Consider the following 22,826-nt stretch of genomic DNA (forward strand, 5'->3'; position numbering starts at 1 on the left):
AGCTGCACCACACCTCTCACAACCTCAGATCAGCAAGTTCTATAAACTTGGTCACTCCCAGAGTGCACCTCAAAAAATCTGGAGACAGAGCCTTCTGTCATGCTGCCCCTACTCTTTGGAACTCCCTGCCACACCCAGTAAAGACAGCACCATCCCTGGAGCTATTCAAATCCAGACTGAAAAGCCACCTGCTTAGCCTGGCATTTCCAGACTTGTAGAATTCTTCCTCTGTACCACGACTTACCAATCAACCAAGTATTGGTCTGAGACAAGCTTACGCGCTTTGAGTCCTACAGGAGAAAAGCGCTTTACAAATGTTGTTGTTGTAATAGGCCCCAGAGGCATGTAATGTGCACAATGACGTGCCTCGGTGTCCTTCTATCGCTGCTGCCAGTCCCCCCTATGTTCTGCTGTCCCCCTGTGCTCTGCTGTCCCCCCCGCGCTCTGCTGTCCCCCCCCCCCCCCCCCCGCTGTCCCCCTGCGCTCTGCTGTCCCCCTGCGCTCTGCTGTCCCCCTGCGCTCTGCTGCCCCCCCTGTGTTCTGCTTTCCCCCCCTGCACTCTGCTGTCCCCCCCCCCCCCCGCGCTCTGCTGCCCCCCTGCGCTCTGCTGTCCCCCTCCCCCCGCTGTCCCCCTGTGCTCTGCTGTCCCCCCGCGCTCTGCTGTCCCCCCCCCCCCCCGCTGTCCCCCTGCGCTCTGCTGTCCCCCCCTGCGCTCTGCTGTCCCCCCCTGCGCTCTGCTGTCCCCCCCTGCGCTCTGCTGTCCCCCCCTGCGCTTTGCTGTCCCCCCTGCGCTTTGCTGCCCCCTCTGCGCTTTGCTGCCCCCTCTGCACTCTGCTGCCCCCCTACTGCACTCTGCTGTCCCGTCCCCCCCCCCCTACTGCACTCTGCTGCTTCCCCCCTACTGCGCTCTGCTGCCCCCCCTGAAAATATCGCCAGGCTAGCGACAATCTGCTTGTCGCTAGCCGTTCTGTTTACCTGCCAGCTTGTCAATCAGCCTCCTCCACCTCCATTACAGCATACCTCCCAACTTTTTGAGATGAGAAAGAGGGACACTTAAGCCACGCCCCTGCAACACCCCTGATCACGCCCGTCACACCCCTAGTCACGCATACCATAAAGATTTCATAAGAAAGATGTGGTGTTTTAAAATTCAAACCACACTGGTCCTTTTTATCCTGTTGTATTTTCTTCATATTAACATTTGAATATTAGAAATATAGCAATTTAAAAGATGGGAATAAAGTTTAGAGTCAAACACATTTGTTAGTAGATAAATATATATATTTACATAGAAAGAGGGACAAAGTCCTGAAAGAGGGACAAATGAGGGTGAAAGAGGGACTGTCCCTCCAAAAGAGGGGACAGTTGGGAGCTATGATTACAGGCTCCACCCACCGCTCCCCGCCTCTGCTAGCTTCCTCCAATCGGAAGCCAAGCCGCCACCCAGGAAGTACTGCTGATGGAAAATTGTGCCGTGTAGATGAGGCTTTATAGATATACTCTGGCAAAACAAATCATTCCTTTATGTAAGCAATCAGCTAGATATTGTTGCTGGCAATATGTCTTCCTGTGCACAAGATGGGTGGGAGTGAGGAGGGGGAGGAAGATAGCTGTGGCACCTTCATGCCAACCACAGCTTTGTAGAGATGCTGGATCCAAGTAGGGCAGATCAAAAAGTCCAATTTCCGATTCCGTGGAATTCCGCCAGCGCTAAATTCAGTAACCGTTACATTTTCGCGGAATCTCGCCAAATTCCGTGGAATTCCGGGTTCCAGCGGAAAAATTAAAGTAATTGCAATTGAAACCTCGTTTTTGCTAAATGGTAGCCCATGGGACCTAGTGGCTTTTCCTCCGGTCATTTTTTTAAATATTTTTTTTGAATTTTTTTTCTTTTTTTTTGCAGCAGGAGTTGTCGCGTAAGCCAGGGGGTTCCATGGCGGTCATTACAAGTGTGGCTTGAAACAGCAGGAGTTGTCGCGTAAGCCATGGGACCTAGTGGTGGTTCCATGGCGGTCATTACAAGTTTTGTTTGGAGTAGCAAGAGTTGTCGCGAAAGCCATGGGACCTAGAGGTGGTTCCACGGCAGTCATAAAAAATTGTTTGGTGCAGCAGAAGTTGTCGTAGGCCAATTATTGTAGTCATCTTATTGTATATTGGACTCATTCTCTTATGAATCAGTGAGAGGGGCCTTGTAATTGTCACTGATCCATGACTCATTCATTTTTATGAATGTTAGTATGTCCACATTGTCTGTGGACAGACGGGTCCGTTGGTCGGTGACCACCCCACCTGCAGCACTAAATACTCAGAAAGAACACTGGCGGCAGGGCATGCAAGAACCTCCAGTGCATACTGAGCGAGTTCAGGCCAGGTATCCAGTTGTTTTGTCCAATAGTCCATGGGGTCATCATTACTCTCCATATTGTCTGGAGCACTGGCCGACCCCAAGTAATCATTCACTATACGGGCCAGCCGCTGGCGGTGACCACTTTGTCTGCTGGTGGTGGTGCTGCTGCTAGAAGGAGTATCTGGCATTGGCTGGTAAAATTCCTTCAGCATACTCAGCGGGTTCACAGATTGGCTATTGATGCTGCTGCTGGGACAGGGACCACCAGACCTTTGAGTATGATGAGGCTTGGTAGCTTGGGCCCGGGATACAGGTGCAGGAAACGCATCTTCTACTCAACGAAAAAGGGCATCCCGGATCTGGCTCATCCTGGTGTCTGCTTGGGAGGGGGGTATGAACTGCCACATTTTCCCCTTGCACCGGGGATCTAAGATGGTGGCCACCCACATGTCGAGCCTTGATTTTAATTTTTTAATCCAAGGGTCCTTACGGAGACACTGGAGCATCTGTGCAGCCATAGGGAAGAGATGTCTGCCATTTATCACCTCTTCCTGGCTGTCAGACTCAGAACTGTCGTCATGCTCCAGCTCCACATCATCTGAATCTTCTTCCCAACCCGGACAATGGGCTCTTCCACTTCCACAAGCTCTGCTTCCTCATCCAGGACTGGAGCATGCCCACTCACTCCTTCACTTGACTGGCCACTGTTCAGTAGGGCTTCCTCCCCCTGTTCGAGCACTTTGTCAAGAGCCTTGTCCAGCATGAAGACATGAGGGAGCACCTCTGATATGCTGCAGTGCTTCTCACTGACCACTTTTGTTCCCTGCTCAAACGGCTCCAACACTTTACAGACCTGTCTAATCAGCTGCCACTGGTCCCCAGTAATGTAGTCCAGCGGCCCTGTTCTGGTATAGCCTGACCGCCATTTGCTGCTCCCACAACCTCTCCAGCATGTGGAGTGTGGAGTTCCACCGCGTCGGACAATCAGAAATAAGCCTGTGCTGCGGCAGGCTATGGCGGCGCTGCAGCAGTTTCATAGCCGCGGTGGCAGTTGCGGAGGAACAGATGTGGGCTGACACTTTTCGTGCTGAGGCCACAGCGTCCTTCAACCCATCGAAAGTTTGTAGAAATTTCTGGACTACAAGGTTGAAGACGTAGGCCAAGCAAGGTAAGTGAGCGTAGCCACCTTCCGAAATGGCGGCCAGCATGTTGGCACCATTATCAGACACAACTACACCTGTCTCCAGTTTTCGGGGGGGGGGGGGGGGTGTCAGCCACTGCCAAATCTGCTCGTGTAAGGCTGCAAGGAATACAGATCCGGTTTGCCTGTTCTCCTCCATAGATTCCATTTTCAGCACTGCTTGGCATCGATGGTGCTGCAGACCAGTGTAGGAGGAGCGGGACCACTTGCTCACTTGCTCTGAGGCTCAGCAATGGCAGACTGGCCTTGGACAGAACAGGTAGCAGAGGGAAGTGGAACAGGCCTTCCCTTCAACCCACGTGGCGGCACCACCAGTTCAGATGCCCCAGATCTTGCAGCCTCCTCAGCAGCACCATGGAGGGTGACCCAATGGGCGGTAAAAGTGAGATACTTTCCCTGCCCATGCCTGCTGCTCCAGCCATCCATAGTGAAGTGCACCTTGCCACCGACAGCGTGATCCATAGATCGGCCGACACACTCCACAATGTGCTGGTGAAGGGCAGGGATAGCATTCCTGGCAAAATAATGGCAACTGGGGATCCGCCATTGTGGAGCAACACTCTTCATCAGTCTGCGGAAGGGGGCACACTCCACAAACTGGTAGGGCAGCAGCTGGTGGCCCAACAGCCTTGCCTGGAGCACATTATTTTTCACCACAAATGGATAAGTTGCAGGGAGCATCCACTTCCTCTGCAACATTTCTGGCACAGAGGCCTGACGCTGGAACACTGGTGATTCAGAGGAAACCAACAAGGGTGATGACGAAGTGCTTGCCGACGAGGTCTGGAGTCCTCTACCAGCCTGACATGCAGATGGATTTGAACTTGAATGGGACTGAGGAGCAGGTTGGGTAGGGTCAGGAGGACAACTAGAAAAAAAAAGAGGAGGGGCCTGTTGCTGCTGCTTTTCCTCCACCCATCTGATTGTAATTTTTTACATATTCAAACTCCTGCCTGTGGTGGTTGCGCAGATGACTTATCAGCCCTGAAGTGCCGAACCTGGTGCCCGATTTGCCTCTGCTCATCGATTTACAGCACACTGAACAGACTTCCCTGGATTCATCCTCTTCCGCATCAATAAAATAATTCCATGCAGGGGACGCGCGTGCACGTCCAGCAGTGCTGCGACCTGTTCTAGCACCTCGATGCTCAACATTGGACTGGTGGCGGGTACTAACAGACGGTAAAGCACTTGCAGGCTGCTGGCCAACCATCTGCTCTGTTTGTACAGGCTGCTCACGCCTGCTACTGCCTAAACCAACAGGTGGCAACCACGTTTGATCAACCACCTCATCATCCAAAATATCATCCAGTTCAATAAGTGACTCTTCTGTACCCTCCACCTGGCCACCAAACACCTCTGTAGTTGTGTGGTGGTGATGATGATGTTGACTGGTGACATTGGATGAAGAAAACACAGTGGCCATTTCTGTCACTACAGAACCCACCACTTCTTGGCAGTGCTGGGCCGAAATTACGCATTAGCGTAATTACGCATCGTAATTCACTACAAATGCACCGTAAGCGTTACGTGTAAGGTTACGGTATTACGCGTAATTAATTACGCGTAGACCGTAGGTTACGTTTTACGCGTAACAAATTACGCGTAAGACAGTAAACTCCCATTGAAATTACACAGTCTGCCGTAATCGCGTAATATTACGCTCCCGTATAATATAAAAAAGCCGCCGACTTTAAGGGTTAATAGCAAAGCCCCCTTAAATGCCAAGAGCCTCAAATTTGGAGAATATATTAAGGAGATCAGAAGGAATAAGAGGAAAATTTTTTTTTTCAAAAAGACCTTATAGTTTTTGAGAAAATCGATGTTAAAGTTTCAAAGGAAAAATATATACATTTAAAAACCCGCCGACTTTAACGGTTAATAGCAAAGCCTGCTTAAAATTTAGGAACACCAAATTCACAGGGTATATTAAGGGGATCAGTGGGAATAAGAGGAAAAAAATTTTTTTCAAAAAGACCTTATAGTTTTTGAGAAAATCGATTTTTAAGTTTCAAGGGCAAAAATGTCTTTTAAATGCGGAAAATGTCAGTTTTTTTTGCACAGGTAACAATAGTGTTTTATTTTCATAGATTCCCCCAAGTGGGAAGAATTTTACTTACTTCGTTCTGAGTGTGGGAAATATTAAAAAAAAAAGACGTGGGGTCCCCCCTCCCAGACCTCTTTAACCCCTTGTCCCCCATGCAGACTGGGATAGCCAGAATGCGGAGCACCGGCCGCGTGGGGCTCCGCACCCTGACTATACCAGCCCGCATGGTCCATGGATTGGGGGGTCTCGGAAGGGGAGGGGCAGCCAAGCTTTCCCCTCCCCCTCCGAGCCCTTGTCCAATCCAAGGACAAGGGGCTCTTCTCCACCTCCGATGGGCGGTGGAGGTGGAGGCCGCGATTTCCTGGGGGGGAGGTTCATGGTGGAATCTGGGAGTCCCCTTTAAAAAGGGGTCCCCCAGATGCCCACCCCCCCTCCCAGGAGAAATGAGTATAGAGGTACTTGTACCCCTTACCCATTTCCGTTAAAAGTAAATAAACACACAGACACATAGAAAAAGTATTTTAATTGAACAAAAAACATAACCACGAAAAAAGTCCTTTAATATTCTTAATTAACCATTAATACTTACCTGTCCCTTTAAAAGCCAGTTCCCACGCAATATCCTCGGAAATATACTAATCAGTTACAATGTAACAAAGTTATTACAATGTAACTACTTTGTTACTTTGTAACACCACCGCACTCGACGTCACTCGCCGCTCACCCGCCGGCCGCCGCATACATAACGCTAAGTCCCCGCCGGCTCCCGCCGTCCACTCCGCCCACACCTGTCACCCATATACATGCTGGCACCCATGGGTGCCAGCATGTATATAGGTGACATGTGGGAGAGGCGGGGAGGGCAGCGGAGCCGGCGGGGACTTAGCGTCCCTTCACCCGACAGAGCTCTGAGCTATATAGCTCAGAGCTCTCGAAAGCATCTTTGTATTTGGGCTCCAAGGAGCCCCATTGGTCCTTAGCAGACCAATGGGGTTCCTTCTGATTTGAAGGAACCCCATTGGTCTGCTAAGGACCAATGGGGCTCCTTGGAGCCCAAATACAAAGATGCTTCTCAGAGCTCTGAGCTATATAGCTCAGAGCTCTGTCGGGAATGTGTGCAGCGCAGACGCGGCGGCGGCGGCGGCGGCGAGTGACGTCGGGTGCGGCGTAGTTACAATGTAACAAAGTTGTTACATTGTAATAACTTTGTTACATTGTAACTGATAGAACATTTCCGAGGATATTGCGAGGGATCATTTATTTAAAGGGACAGGTAAGTATTAATGGTTAATTAAGAATATTAAAGGACTTTTTTCGTGGTTATGTTTTTTGTTCAATTAAAATACTTTTTCTAAGTGTCTGTGTGTTTATTTACTTTTAACTCTTAAAGGAAATGGGTAAGGGGTACAAGTGCCTCTATACTCATTTCTCCTGGGAGGGGGGGTGGGCATCTGGGGGACCCCTTTTTAAAGGGGACTCCCAGATTCCACCATGAACCTCCCCCCCAGGAAATCGCGGCCTCCACCGCCCATCGGAGGTGGAGAAGAGCCCCTTGTCCTTGGATTGGACAAGGGCTCGGAGGGGGAGGGGAAAGCTTGGCTGCCCCTCCCGTTCCGAGACCCCCCAATCCATGGACCATGCGGGCTGGTATAGTCAGGGTGCGGAGCCCCACGCGGCAGGTGCTCCGCATTCTGGCTATCCCAGTCTGCATGGGGGACAAGGGGTTAAAGAGGTCTGGGAGGGGGGACCCCACGTCGTTTTTTTTTATATTTCCCACACTCAGAACGAAGTAAGTAAAACTCTTCCCACTTGGGGGAATCTATGAAAATAAAACACTATTGTTACCTGTGCAAAAAAAACTGACATTTTCCGCATTTAAAAGACATTTTTGCCCTTGAAACTTAAAAATCGATTTTCTCAAAAACTATAAGGTCTTTTTGAAAAAAATTTTTTTCCTCTTATTCCCACTGATCCCCTTAATATACCCTGCGAATTTGGTGTTCCTAAATTTTAAGCAGGCTTTGCTATTAACCGTTAAAGTCGGCGGGTTTTTAAATGTGTATATTTTTCCTTTGAAACTTTAACATCGATTTTCTCAAAAACTATAAGGTCTTTTTGAAAAAAAATTTTTTCCTCTTATTCCTTCTGATCTCCTTAATATATTCTCCAAATTTGAGGCTCTTAGCACTTAAGGGGGCTTTGCTATTAACCCTTAAAGTCGGCGGCTACCTAACATTGATCCATGCGTCAACTTTTCCGCTTGGCAGCATGACCTTACGCATTAATTGCTAGTAGGATTTTACGCGTAAGCCTATAACGTAACAACCTGAATTACGGTATTCTTTTTTTTTTGAATAATCTTTATTCATCATACAGTTTTGAACAGTATAATTGAGATTTAAGCAATATTAACATTCTTGTTCAAAATTCGCACACAAAAGAAATATCACCTAATGTAGTCTAGCTGGTTACAGAGTCGTAATTAGAACTGAGCTACTTCTGAATTAGTGTTGCAAACAGAGTTCTTATTATTGTTCTACAGATAGCCAGCTTCTGCTTACATGACTGTCATTAATAGTTTAACTGCTCTTCCTAATATAAAAGTGCTTATAAGATTAAATAATTATAATAACATTTGAACATTAACCAGACCGGACCACCAGGTATCTTTGTAGATACTTCCTAGTTGCTAATATATGTTCAGGGTTCTCCCTAGAAATTTTTTTCAGCCGGGTGGCATGAAAAATTAGCCGGGTGGGGAAGTAAGGGTCCTTTTTCCACTAGGAAGCGCAATTGCGCTGCAATCACGCAACCTACAATTTACACTACACGTGATTGCTCAATATAGCTGCCGGGAACGGAGCACAATCGCCCGACAATTGAAAAATACGACGCATGCTAGTGGGAAATGAGCACCGTGATTTACATGTAATCATGGTGCTCATCAAAACAGCTGCGATCCGCTTTCTTAAGCAGTTAGTGGAAAAGGGCCCTAAGGTCATGCTGGGTGGAAAAGGAGGGTTACACCGAAGTGGGGTGGGTGGTTAAGTATGTCAGGCTGGTGGGTTGGGTAAGTGGGTAGGTAGGTCAGGCTGGTGTCTAGTGAGGTAGGTCAGGTTGGTGGCTAGTGGGGTGGGTGGGTAGCTGGTCATGCTGGTGGGCTAGTGGTCAGGCTGGTGGGCTAGTGGGGAGGTGGTCAGGCTGGTGGGCTAGTGGGGAGGTGGTCAGGCTGGTGGGCTAGTGGGGAGGTGGTCAGGCTGGTGGGGTAGTGGTGAGCTGGTCAGGCTGGTGGCTAGTGGGGAGGTTGTTGGGCTAGTGGTCAGGCTGGTGGGCTAGTGGTCAGGCTGGTGGGCTAGTGGGGAGGTGGTCAGGCTGATGGGCTAGTGGTCAGGCTGGTGGGCTAGTGGGGAGGTTGTCAGGCTGATGGCTAGTGGGGTGGGCTAGTGGTCGGGGTGGTGGTCAGGCTGGTGGGCTAGTGGTCAGGCTGGTGGGCTAGTGGGGAGGTGGTCAGGCTGGTGGGCTAGTGGTCAGGCTGGTGGGCTAGTGGTCAGGCTGGTGGGCTAGTGGTCAGGCTGGTGGGCTAGTGGGGAGGTGGTCAGGCTGGTGGGCTAGTGGTCAGGCTGGTGGCTAGTGGGGTAAGCTAGTGGTCAGGCTGGTGGGCTAGTGGGGAGGTTGTCAGGCTGATGGCTAGTGGGGTGGGCTAGTGGTCGGGCTGGTGGACTAGAGGGGAAGTGGTCAGGCTGGTGGGCTAGCCTAGTGGGGAGGTGGTCAGGCTGGTGGGCTCCCAACTAGCTCTCGACGACCCGCCCGTCGGCAACATCATTCATATGGCTTTACATCAGCCGCCCTGTCAGCCTGTTATGTGCTTACTTACAGGCTTGACAGTGTTCGTGCACGCAGAGAGTCGTCTCTGAAAGACTGTTGGGCCGGCTGAGCCTCGCGCGCGCTGCTCCCGCCTCCTACTACGCTCTGCACGCAGACAGCTTTGATGTGCAATTGTGCATCTCTCTGAAGACTGTTCGCGTAGCCTCCCGCGCTGGTCCCGCCTCCTACTACCGATCAGCCAATTAACGCACGAGCTCGCCGAGAAGCGCAAGATCTCGTGCGAGGAACTGTAGATTCAGGAACAGCGCTGATTGTTTTTTGTGAGAGAGCCCGTATCCGAGAGCGCGATCCACGGGCACGCGGCGATGACGGCTGGAACGCAGCCAGCCGGGCGGTAATTGATTTTACCCGGGCGGCGCGCCCACCTGTTTGATCCTGGGGAGAACACTGTATGTTACCTCGCAGCTCCTAGGAGGCATCTAAGCATATATATTGCACATATTTTACTATTATTCCTATAGACCAAAAGCCACACACAATGTGTGTTATCAACTCATCTAACACTAGAGAATATGTCTAGCCTATTTGATCAACATCAGGGTCTCTCTCCTAGTATCCTTGACTCAAAACCCTCCGTCTCCCTGAACTGGGACCAGGCTCTCCATGTTTTCTGAAAGATTTCTGTTCTGTTTTGCGCTATATGGGCTAAATTTTCCATTGTGTACACCAAATCCATCTCTCCGATTAGCTCCTTTAAGTCCGGTGCCCTGGGACTCTTCCAGTGTCTTACTAAGATGCACTTGGCCGCATTAAGAATATGTCTGATAATTGATTTTTTATATCTCCGGATTGACCAGTCATTATGATGTAGCAGGTAAAATTCTGCCACAAACGGGATATCGCCCTCTATTACCTCCCCCAATATTCTCTCAACACCTTTCCAAAATGTTGTCAATTTGGGACAGTTCCATAGGATATGTAGAAGCGTGCCTCTATGACCACAACACCTCCAGCAGTTGGGGTTAGCGTCCGGGTAGAAATTTTGAAGTTTAGAAGGTGTTAAATACCAGAAGGTCAGCACCTTATAGTTAATTTCCTGGATTCTCGAGGCCAGAGATGTCTTATGAGTAAAAATGCAAATTTTTTTCCTTTGTGAGGGGGAGAACGAGATCCCCAACTCTGTCTCCCATTTTCCCAGGAAGGTCATATTTGGTGATGACTGATCAATCAGGAGAGCGTAAATCACGGACAGGGTTTTTCTCAGTGGCTCTTTTCCTGTACATAGTGCTTCAAAAGTCGTCAGTGGTCGTGTCATATCAGGTTTTACTTTTTGGCGACTCAGGTAGTGGCGTATCTGAAACAGATTCCACCAGTTTAAATTAAGTTGAGGGAACCTCCCTTTAAGATTTTCAAGGGATGCCCATTCCCCCAGATTCTGGAAGGCTGCAAGGGTAAAGCCTCTGCTTTCCTCTGTATGTAACTGGTGTGAGGTAAGTACTACCGGGATGTCTGGGTTTACCATCAGGGGCAATAGTGGAGATGGCCAGGGGGAAATCTCATTCAAGTGTCTAATCTTGTTGAGACATTTAAAGGTATTGATGCATAGGGGGGGGGCATGGCCACTTGTGAGCATCTGAGGTCGCTATCCATAGTAAGTCTGACAGAGGAAGTGGTGATAAGTCATGTTCTAGCTTTGTCCATTGTTTACTGTTTATATGTCTGCTCCAGTCCACCGCTCTGACTAAGACTGCTGCGTGGTAATACAGTGTGACATTAGGTACCGCCAGCCCACCCGATTGCTTAGTACAGTACAAGATGTCTCTCTTTAATCTGGGGGGCTTGTGTTTCCAAATGTATCTGTTGAAGGTTAGTTGGACCTTTCGGAGAAATGAGTTTGGTATAGGAATTGGGAGGGTCTGAAAAAGGTACAAGAGTCTAGGCATCGCATTTATCTTTATTACTGCTATGCGCCCCAGCCAAGATAGCTGAGGTAGGTCCCATTTTTCCAGGTCCTCTGTCAGTCTTTTCAGGATTGGAGGAAAATTTAAGGCAAACACTTCGCTCATGGAGTTTGAGATATTTGTGCCTAGGTATCTTATACATTTCTCGTTCCATTTAAAGGGGAAGGACCTCTCTAGTTGTAACTTAGTGAGCTCGGGGAGATTCACATTATATGCTTCACATTTTTCTAAATTTATCTTGAAGGAGGAGACATACGCATATCTTTTAAATTCCTGCAGTAAATTCGGGAGTGTTATTATTGGGTTTTTAATATAAAACAATAAATCGTCCGCATATGCAGCCAGTTTATGCTCTGTGTCTCCTGTCACAAAACCAGATATGTCCCTATTCTTCCTTACATGACAAAGGAACGGCTCCAGTGCTAAGGCAAAAATTAAAGGAGAAAGCGGGCAGCCTTGTCTAGTGCCATTTTTTATATATAAAGGCTCAGAAAGAGTACCGTTAACCTTGATACGTGCTGATGGAATAGTGTATAAGGCTCCTATTGCTGACAGGAGTCTCGGACCCATATTTGTGTGTTGCAAGACCTCCTTTATCCAGTCCCAGCTCACCCGGTCAAATGCTTTTTCAGCATCTGTAGATAGAAGCATACCAGGGATATTGCGTGACCGGATGAGCTGGACCAAATCCAAGGTTCTGATGGTGTTGTCTCTTGCTTCCCTATTCGGTATGAAGCCTACTTGGTCCCAGTGTATCAAATGTGTCATGTAGGGGGCAAGTCGGTTGGCTAATATTTTAGAGAATATTTTTAGGTCAAGATTTAACAGTGAAATCGGCCTGTAGCTTCCACATGTTGATGGGTCTTTATTTGGCTTTAATATTACCGCTATGTGAGATTCTAAGGTCTGCGCTGGCAGTTGTATCTCAGGGTTACCTTCCGCCAAAGCGTTGTAAAGTCTACTAAGGTACGGGACCAGAGTGTCTTTGTATTGTTTATAATATTCCACTGGGAACCCATCTGGGCCTGGTGCTTTGCCTATTTTAATGCTGGCTATAACACTTTTAATCTCTTGTTCTGAGATGGGCAAGTCCAGCTCTGTTATCGTATCCGAGTCTAATTTAGGGAGAACTGCCGTGTGTATATAGTCTCTGATAGATTCTTTCAAGCGATCTTTCCCCATATTACCACCTGGCGTATCAAGGTTATATAGTTTAGAATAAAACTTCTGGAAAGTATTAGCAATGGAGCCGCTTCTCATATGTTTCTTCCCTTCATTATCTATGATCTGTGACACATATGTTCTTTGCATCTGCTTTTTGAGAGTTTTGGCTAGCAATTTGCCTGATTTGTTTCCATTGATATAATACAGGTTTTGGCATCTTCTTGCTGCTTGTTTAGCGTATTCTTGTAAGAATTTGTTTAATTTAGCTCTAAGTTCATATAGTTCCTGCAGTATCTCGGGGGAAAGTGAGCGTTTATGTTTTAATTCTAGTTTGAGGATTTCGTCTGTTAACTGTTTAATGCTGGCATTCCTTTCCCGTTTGATTCTGGTGCCCAATTGAATCAAGAACCCTCTCATTGCACATTTGTGTGATTCCCAGAGGATCGAAGAGGATACCTCACCTGTGTCATTAGCCAAAAAGAAAGCCTCAAGCTCTTTTTCAATTTTTCTGCTATGTTCAGCATCCTGCAGTGTCGAAACATTGAGCCTCCATGTAAAAGGCCCATCCCTTTTGGACCTGCAGTTCAATGTGACACTTACTGGGGCGTGATCGGAATAGGAGATAATTCCTATGTCTGCTCTAATATATTCTGAGAGGAGGTTGTGTGAGACCAGAATGTAGTCGATCCTGCTGTAAGTGTGAAATACGTTAGAAAAAAAGGAGTAGTCCTTGGTGTCTGCATGAGTGACTCTCCATACATCTACCAGTTGCCGTTCATGTAGAAGCTTTTTGATTTTGTTAATTTTGGCATGGGGGATTACAGAGTTACCCTGTGAGGTATCTATTTTGGGGTTCAGTGGTACATTAAGGTCTCCTCCCAAGATGATGCTACCTTCTGCAAAGGCATCAAGTTCCTCAAGAAACTTCACAAGAAACTTGACCTGATCTGTATTAGGGGCGTATACCGAGCACAGCGTATATTTCACATCTTTTATTAGGCATTTGACCATTACAAATCTTCCCTTTTGGTCTAGGTTCACCCCAAGTTCCGTGAACGGTAGGCTTTTATTGATAAGGATCGCTGTACCCTTTGTCTTTGATTCAGGAGTCACACCCAAGTATGAAATTGGAAAATTTCTGTCTCTTAAGGTAGGATGGTTATCTTTTTTAAAGTGGGTCTCCTGAACAAAGACAACCTGTGCGCCCTGTTTCCACATGTCTTTCAAGACTACCCTTCTTTTCTCAGGTATATTTAAACCTCTAGCGTTGAGAGATATGCATTTTAAAGCTATCATGGTACTTTTGGGTTCTGTGGGCTATTGTCATGTGCTAAGAAGCTAGTAAAAACTGGTGTGGTCTGTAAACATACTACTAAAAAACTACATGTCCTCTTCAACATGAAGAGGAGAACTAAGAAAGCTTCTATCCTTCTCGGAGTTATGACTACTTGAGTCATCCTGTGTGGGAAGGGATTAACCATAGTCGACCACAAGGGTCAGCTCCCCCCCATTCAACCCATATATAGGAAAAAGGAAATCCTAAATTGTTTAATGTATTTCGGAACCTTTTAGAATTAAGTTTAAGGTACTGTGGCTAGAGCGGGACACAGTGCTACCCCCGAACCCCCTCCAATCCACCCCCCACACTGCCCTATTGTCTCTCCTCCCCTCAACCTCTATCTCTGTGGCTTACATATGAGATTACAGCTTCAGAAAACTGGGCCTACATTTGTTCTAACACGCTAACCAAGCTTCTTTCTATATATATCTCGTGGCTGACACAACACCGATATTGCTCTTAAATACATCTTACATCCTGAGGTGCATATAAGCCCAACATCTAATCCATGCATTTGCTAACTGATTTTATGCAGACATAATACATTAGGTAATGAACCAAGTTAGCCTCTCTCTTTGGGAGTATTAGATTAGGCTATGAAGCATCCCGGTGTTGTGCACGTACAAGACGTGCGCCGACTTCGTATTGCTTCTGGGATTGCGGACACCCGTATGTCAGGATATAGTAGCTATAAATTCCGTGTCGTGCCACAGATGAACGAAATGTCCAGTCTCTAGGATAGGCGTATATATGACCACCAGCATTGTCTATGTGTGGGTGAATGTGATCTCCGGAATCCTGTCTCGAAGTGAACTTGTCCCGCCAACTGGGGTTTCCCCCGAGTAGCTAAGTCACTGCAGGGACTGTTCACAGCTTTCTGGCAGAAAGTGAGGGTATTAGTGTAATCCGGGCGTGCGGCCGGGTATACAAGTGCAGTGTGATGGGCCAGTTCGCAGGGTGCACAGTATCTGCAACATATAGGGGTAAAAGTACAGTACCTTATCGGTGATTTCGTGTTGCCGTTAAGGCAACCCCATCCTCAGTTGCTCGCCCATCTTCGTTGCAAATTCAGCGCCTTTGTCTCTTGTTCCTTTGCGGTAAGCCTAGGATCAGCTTATCCGGCTGCCACTCCGGGACCTCCACGTTTGTTAGGCCTAGTGCCTTGGTCAGATCTGGTAAATCAGCCGGGGTCTTCAGAGTGTGCACCTTGTCATCTCCTAGCACCTGTAGTTGAAAAGGGAATCCCCAGCGATATTTTAAGCCCTTCTCCGCTATTGCTTTCAGGAGTGGTTGCAGAGCCCTTCTTTGGGCTAGCGTGCTCGGCGCGAGGTCCTGGTATAGTTGGAGTGGGCTGCCCTCGTGTTCTATGGCGTCCATTTTCCTCGCCGCCTGCATGATCGCTTCCTTTGCACTGTAGTGATGGAGCCTACAGATGATATCACGTGGCGGCTCATTTTCGAGTGGCAAAGGGCGTAAGGCCCTATGTGCTCTATCGATTTTAATAACATGATCATCGGGCTGTTTTAGGATCATATTGAAAATTGCCACCAGTGTCTCCTCCAGCTGTTGCGGTTCTACAGACTCGGGTAGGCCTCTTACCCTGATGTTGCATCGCCGGCTGCGATTTTGTTGATCTTCCAGGCCTGCTCTGAGCAGAGAGTTAACAGCCGTTTGTTGTTTGTGGGCTTCTTGCAGTTTGGTTAGGTCTGCTTTCATCGACGCCATCTCTACTTCCACGCTGCTTAGTCGAGCCTCGTGGGCCTCCACCTCCTCTCTCACCACCTGTAGCTCTGCTCTGGATGTTGCGGAGATCCGCTCAGCGAGTTCGGTGAGATCGTCTTTTGTTGGTAAGTTGTGTAAGAAGTCTCTTATTTCATTTAGGGATCTAGAGGTTGCTGCTGCGGTCTCTGAGGCCTCTGCCGCGCTGCTCGCAGTGGGGGAAGCGTCGGCCATTTTGGCTGGCGTCTGCGTAGCTTCGTTCCTTTTAAGGTATTTTGTGACCCTCTGTTGGCCGGGAGAGGTCTCAGAGTTTTGTGATTTCGTTCCCTTCTTATTCTTGTGTCTTCCACTCATAGTTTGAGGATGATCTGGGCACTGAAATGCGGTTCCTATTGCAAATTAAGCATGGGTGAATGAGGAGCTCTGAGAGAACACGTCCTTACGCCGCCATGGTTGGCTCCGCCCCCACCGAATTACGGTATTCTTACGCGTAATTGCGTAAGGGCAATGCGTAATTACAAACATGTACCGAAATTGAATGTCTATGCCGTAAGCGTAATTTCGTAATGCGTAATAGCGTAAAATTACGCGTAATGATCCGTAAGCGTAGCTTTTTCCATTACGACCAGCACTGCTTCTTGGGAGCTTGGTCCCATGGTCTCCTCCAATGCCTCATCCCAAACCTTCTGCACATCTCTCCCAGCGATGTAGGTGTGCTTTACTTCTGGAGGGGAGTACTGGGAGGAAACAACCTCGTCAAGAGAAGCAGCTGCAGTCGGGTTCTGGTCAGGAGGAACCTGGCGGCCACTACTGGTGCTGCTGCCACTAGCTTCAAGTTTCTCAATCTGGGTAGAGGGTTCCTGATCTAAATAATCCACAACTGTGTTCACCTCCTGCTCTGTCAAAAATTTCCTGCGTGCTGCGAACACAGGGAAGACATCTCTGACCAGGCGGAACGCTTCCTGCTGCTGCTGCCACCCTCAACCTGATCACGTACTTGACGTGATCCACCAACACCACCATCACTCCATTTCCTTTTAGGAGTGGCAGGAAATTGCTGCTGCTCTCGCTCCATTGTTTTGGGGCCACAAACTTTATTGAGGAAGGGGTATGAGCAACAGAACAGATCAGAAAATAAGGGTGTGAAATAAAGAAAATAAATCAAAAAAACAAAATAAAGAAAACAAAACAAACCAAAAAAAAGCTTGCACTACACTCGCTCAAATAATCAATCACTAAATCAATCACCTAACTCACCCACACTCTGTAAAACACTTAGCCTGCGGCCTGGCTGGCTCTGCAGCAACTACTAGCACACTACCCTACACTCTATCACTCAAACTAACAATCTACTCCCGCAACCTTCGCTCCTCCCAAGAAATTCTCCTGGCCTCTAAGCTGATCACCTCCTCTCATGCTCGCATCCAGGACTTTACACGAGCATCAGCCCTTATCTGGAACTCTCTTCCCCAGCCTGTACGTCATGCTCCAAACCTGGACATCTTCAAACGCACTCTTAAAACACACCTTTTCAGACAAGCTTATAACATTCTATAGCCCTTTATTTACTTATCTGACACAATGTAATCAGAGGCAAAGAATCACTGCCTCATCCATCCTCCACCCCCTTACCTAGTGTGTCCCCCACTACCCATTAGATTGTAAGCTCGCAAGGGCAGGGTCATCCTCCTAATGTTTACTGTTTTTGTAACAATATTTGTGCTGCTTGGAACTCTGCTGTACATTTGTTAGTTGTGTCTATGTTCCCCTTGTCGTCTTATTGTGCTTTGTAAAGCGCTGCGGAATATGTTGGCGCTATATAAATAAAAAATAATAAAAATAATAATACTGTCACTCTCTCACAAATACACCTAGCTAGCTACTACTACTAATAGCTCACACTAACTCTCTCTTACAGAGTCTTGAAAAAGACTATTGTTTTATGTTAAAACAAACTAGTATGGGTCTGTCTCTCCTCTCTCTCCAACACCAGACTGAAACCAACAAGATTCCTGACTGCACACCTCTCTTATATACAAAATGGGTGGGATAGCTGCTGATGGGTAGCTGGTTGCTAACGTAGGATTGGTTGGTTATTCTTAAGACTCTAATTGGTGCAGAAATTCCTATTTTCATGCAGAAATCCTCTTAGAAGCTTCTGTCTAGGGTCTTCCTTGTGATTGGCGTAGAAAAAGTTGCATACCGTTGTAATTCCGCATTGCAATTCCGGAATTCCGTTGGATCGCCAAGGCAATTCCATTCCGATGTGACAGAACGGAGTCACCAATTTCCGACCGGAATTGCAGAAAACGGAATTCCGCAGAATGCGGTGAGCACCCCTAGATCCAAGAGTGCAGAGTGCACCAGAGCCCAAGCTCCAGTCAGAGTGGACATGCCTGAGAAGGGATCCTGGCTCAGGGGATCCAAGGGCCACGCCACCTGCTCAGAGGATCCAGAGGCCACGCCCTCATCTCAGAGGAGCCAGAGGCCGCGCCCCCGATTCTGAGGATCCATAGGCCACGCCGCCAGCTGTGAGGATCCAGAGGCTACGCCTCCGGCTCAGAGGAGCCAGAGGCCGCGCCCCCGATTCTGAGGATCCATAGGCCACGCCGCCAGCTGTGAGGATCCAGAGGCTACGCCTCCGGCTCAGAGGAGCCAGAGGCCGCGCCCCCGATTCTGAGGATCCATAGGCCACGCCGCCAGCTGTGAGGATCCAGAGGCTACGCCTCCGGCTCAGAGGAGCCAGAGGCCGCGCCCCCGATTCTGAGGATCCATAGGCCACGCCGCCAGCTGTGAGGATCCAGAGGCTACGCCCCCTGCTCAGAGGAGCCAGAGGCCACACTCCCGAATCTAATGAGCCAGAGGCCGCACCCCCAGCTCTGAGAATCCAGAGGCCGCGCCCCGAGCTCTGAGGGTCCAGAGGCCATGCCCCTGCCTCTGAGGGTCCAGAGGCTGTGCCCCCAGCTCTGAGGGTCCAGAGGCCATGCCCCTGCCTCTGAGGGTCCAGAGGCCATGCCCCTGCCTCTGAGGGTCCAGAGGCCGCACCCCCAGCTCTGAGGGTCCAGAGGTTTGCGCCCCCGGCTCTGAGGGTCCAGAGGCCATGCCCCCAGCTCTAAAGCATCCAGAGGCTATGCCCCCAGCTCTGAGGGTCCAGAGGCTGCGCCCCCAGCTCTGAGGGTCCAGAGGCTGCGCCCCCAGCTCTGAGGGTCCAGAGGCTGCGCCCCCGGCTCTGAGGGTCCAGAGGCCACGCCCCCGGCTCTGAGGGTCCAGAGGCCGCGCCCCCAGCTCTGAGGGTCCAGAGGCTGCGCCCCCGGCTCTGAGGGTCCAGAGGCTGCGCCCCCGGCTCTGAGGGTCCAGAGGCCGCGCCCCCGGCTCTGAGGGTCCAGAGGCTGCGCCCCCGGCTCTGAGGGTCCAGAGGCCGCGCCCCCGGCTCTGAGGGTCCAGAGGCCATGCCCCCAGCTCTAAAGCATCCAGTGGCTACGCCCCCAGCTCTGAGGGTCCAGAGGCCGCGCCCCCGGCTCTGAGGGTCCAGAGGCCATGCCCCCAGCTCTAAAGCATCCAGAGGCTACGCCCCCAGCTCTGAGGGTCCAGAGGCTACGCCCCCAGCTCTGAGGGTCCAGAGGCTGCACCCCCAGCTCTAAGGGTCCAGAGGCCACGCCCCCAGCTCTGAGGGTCCAGAGGCCACGCCCCCAGCTCTGAGGGTGCATAGGCCGCGCCCCCCGGCTTTCTGGCTCTGATATGAATCGTAAATCCTTTTACTTCTAGAAGAGAAAGTCTCCGAGAAAGTATTTATATTAATGACGCAGTGACAAGAAAAATATGACAAATCTGCCACAAACGTCCCACACACATAATCAGTGTCTGCAGCAGCATCTGCTTATCACTGATTAGTGACAGCCTGCCGAGGATCTCTGCTATTACCGGGACTGTGGCAGCCAAACTCTACAGGAAGAATCTGCTAATTTATCTCGGAGACGCCGGCCAGGAGGAAGTACATCAGCAGATCATCTGCCGTGTGATGAGATCTGCTAGTGTGTGGCATCAGAATCCAGGAGATTTCACCAGGAGGACAGGGAGGTAGCAATAGTGGGTGCAGAGGTAGCAACCGCATCAGGCCCTTGGGCCAGAGGGGCCCCACGGGGCCCTCCATCAACTGTAGTCTTAGCTCTCTATTGGTCCTGTGCTCATAATAATCACTGCTATAGATGCTTTGAATAGTGGTAATCATTAACAAACTGTTCCCCATCCCCTTCTTGTACCTCTGATACTGTAGTTGCCATTGGCAGGGATTGCTATGTATAGAGTGCTTGGGGGTAATCATTAACAAGCTGTTCCCCATCCCCTTCTTGCACCTCTGACACTGTAGTTGCCATTGGCAGGTTTTGGTGCGCCGTATCAGTTGTTATGTATAGAGTGCTTGGGGGCCCCATATAAAACTTGCATCGGGGCCCACAGCTCCTTAGCTACGCCAATGCAGGAGGAAGTACATTCTCAGCAGATCGTCTGCCGTCTGATGAGATCTGCTGGTGTGTGCAGGGCCAGTTGTAGACTTTTTGCTGCCTGAGACAGACTTGTGAGGATGCCCCCCCATAGGTAGCATCATTGCCCCCAGTATAGGTCGTATCATTGCCCCCACTATAGGTCGTATCATTGCCCCCACTATAGGTCGTATCATTGCTCCCACTATAGGTCGTATCATTACCCCCAGTAGAGGTAGTATCATTGCCTCCAGTATAGGTGTCAGGAACCGGCCCCGTGGCAAGCCTGCAGATACAATTCCTGACTGCGGGTTTGACCAGATCGAAAGGGGAAGCAGCCTTAGTCAAGCTACCACAAGGCTGTGACCCCTCAAACACTTCTCACTGCCACCACTAGCTGCTGCTAGACACTTCCACTCTGCTGTCGAGTGATCAGCACGCAATCCGCGTTTTCGTATTCGGGTCAGCTTTGCGCTTTTGGCCGAATACGGGAATGCCATGCACACACACAGTACAATCATACAGTAGCAAGGCACAATCAGGCACTGACTTTGTAATGCAAGTTACACTTCAGTCTCTTCTAGGCTATAAGCGTTAGCTTAGTACAGCAGAAGTCAAACTTATTAAATAACGATTTAATATTCCAGAAAAAAATGGAACAATGCAGAAAATAATATATACAAAAGATTTACAAAAACAAAGTAAAAATTACATAGATAAAAGTTACGATACACACAAGGATATTTGCATAAAAATAAAACGGGAGTCAAACGTTACCAGCGTATACAGAGCGTTGTTTGCGGGAGAACGCAGCTTCTGGTCAGACCAGGATAGCCCTAACGTTTGCTATCTCCAAAGAGCTACGAGTTGTGACTATCCTAGCTGATGTTTTATAGCCAGATGTGGGGCCTGGGGCATTTAAGGTTCAGTCCCAAATTGTTTGCACAGAACGCTTGTCATATCCCTTCTGTGATATGCAAACTTCAAAGGGTTCCTGTTTTAGCTTTTGAAGTTCGCAGATTTCAAATACTCAAACGCCTCCAGACCAATATTCAGACCACAGGTAAAATTGTATCAAACACTGTACCCACTTCCAGTAGGCTGTCATATGTAAACTTCAAACATTCCGGTGTTAGCTTCCACTGTCCAGACTCATTTTAGTCTGGATTGTATTGTGGCTTGTTGACATATACACAAAGTTCAAAGCAAGGCAACAAAAGAGGGGCTCATTATCTAATTACCTCTTTCCTAATTAGAAGCAGGCAATGGTAGCTTCTCCTGCTGGCCATTGAATGCAGAGTTAATTTATATTTACAGAAGGAACTCCAGGAAGCCAGACTCTGAAAGATACACAGCAGATGAAAAATGAAACCATATGGCTTCCACAAGATATAATATGGCTGCTATGTCCTGAATATTACCGTATATATCATCATCACCCCAATATATCTTCACAATAGGTAGTATCAGTGCCCCAAGTATAGATGGTATCATTGCCCCCAGTATAGGTGGTATCATTGCCCCCAGTATAGGTGGTATCATTGCCCCCAGTATAGGTGGTATAATTGCCCCCAGTATAGGTGGTATCATTGCCCCCAGTATAGGTGGTATCATTGCCTCCAGTATAGGTAGTATCATTGCCCCAGTATAGGTGGTATCATTGCCCCCAGTATAGGTGGTATCATTGCCCCCAGTATAGGTGGTATCATTGCCCCAAGTATAGGTGGTATCATTGCCCCAAGTATAGGTGGTATCATTGCCCCCAGTATAGGTAGTATCATTGCCCCCAGTATAGGTGGTATCATTGCCCCCAGTATAGGTAGTATCATTGCCCCAGTATAGGTGGTATCATTGCCCCCAGCAGTATAGGTGGTATCATTGCCCCCAGTATAGGTGATATCATTGCCCCCAGTATAGGTGGTATCATTACCCCCAGTATAGGTGGTATCATTACCCCCAGTATAGGTGGTATCATTGCCCCCAGTATATTGCCCCCAGTATAGGTGGTATCATTGCCCCCAGTATAGGTGGTATCATTGCCCCCACTATAGGTGGTATCATTGCCCCAGTATAGGTGGTATCATTGCCCCCAGTATAGGTGGTATCATTGCCCCCAGTATAGGTGGTATTATTGCCCCAAGTATAGGTGGTATCATTGCCCCAAGTATAGATGGTATCATTGCCCCAAGTATAGATGGTATCATTGCCCCCAGTATAGGTGGTATCATTGCCCCCAGTATAGGTAGTATCATTGCCCCCAGTATAGGTGGTATCATTGCCCCCAGTATAGGTAGTATCATTGCCCCAGTATAGGTGGTATCATTGCCCCCAGCAGTATAGGTGGTATCATTGCCCCCAGTATAGGTGATATCATTGCCCCCAGTATAGGTGGTATCATTACCCCCAGTATAGGTGGTATCATTACCCCCAGTATAGGTGGTATCATTGCCCCCAGTATATTGCCCCCAGTATAGGTGGTATCATTGCCCCCAGTATAGGTGGTATCATTGCCCCCACTATAGGTGGTATCATTGCCCCAGTATAGGTGGTATCATTGCCCCCAGTATAGGTAGTATCATTACCCCCAGTATAGGTGGTATCATTGCCCCCAGCAGTATAGGTGGTATCATTGCCCCCAGTATAGGTGATATCATTGCCCCCAGTATAGGTGGTATCATTACCCCCAGTATAGGTGGTATCATTACCCCCAGTATAGGTGGTATCATTGCCCCCAGTATATTGCCC

General features: G+C 48.8%; 1 protein-coding gene across 2 annotated transcripts in view; it reads left to right on the top strand.

Moving 5' to 3' along the window:
- HEPACAM2 (HEPACAM family member 2) overlaps positions 1–22,826 on the top strand; it is a 229,170-nt gene that overhangs the window by 102,767 nt on the left and 103,577 nt on the right. The gene's annotated exons all lie outside the window — the stretch shown is intronic.

Source organism: Hyperolius riggenbachi, chromosome 5 (assembly GCF_040937935.1).
Source record: "Hyperolius riggenbachi isolate aHypRig1 chromosome 5, aHypRig1.pri, whole genome shotgun sequence".
NCBI lineage: Eukaryota > Metazoa > Chordata > Amphibia > Anura > Hyperoliidae > Hyperolius > Hyperolius riggenbachi.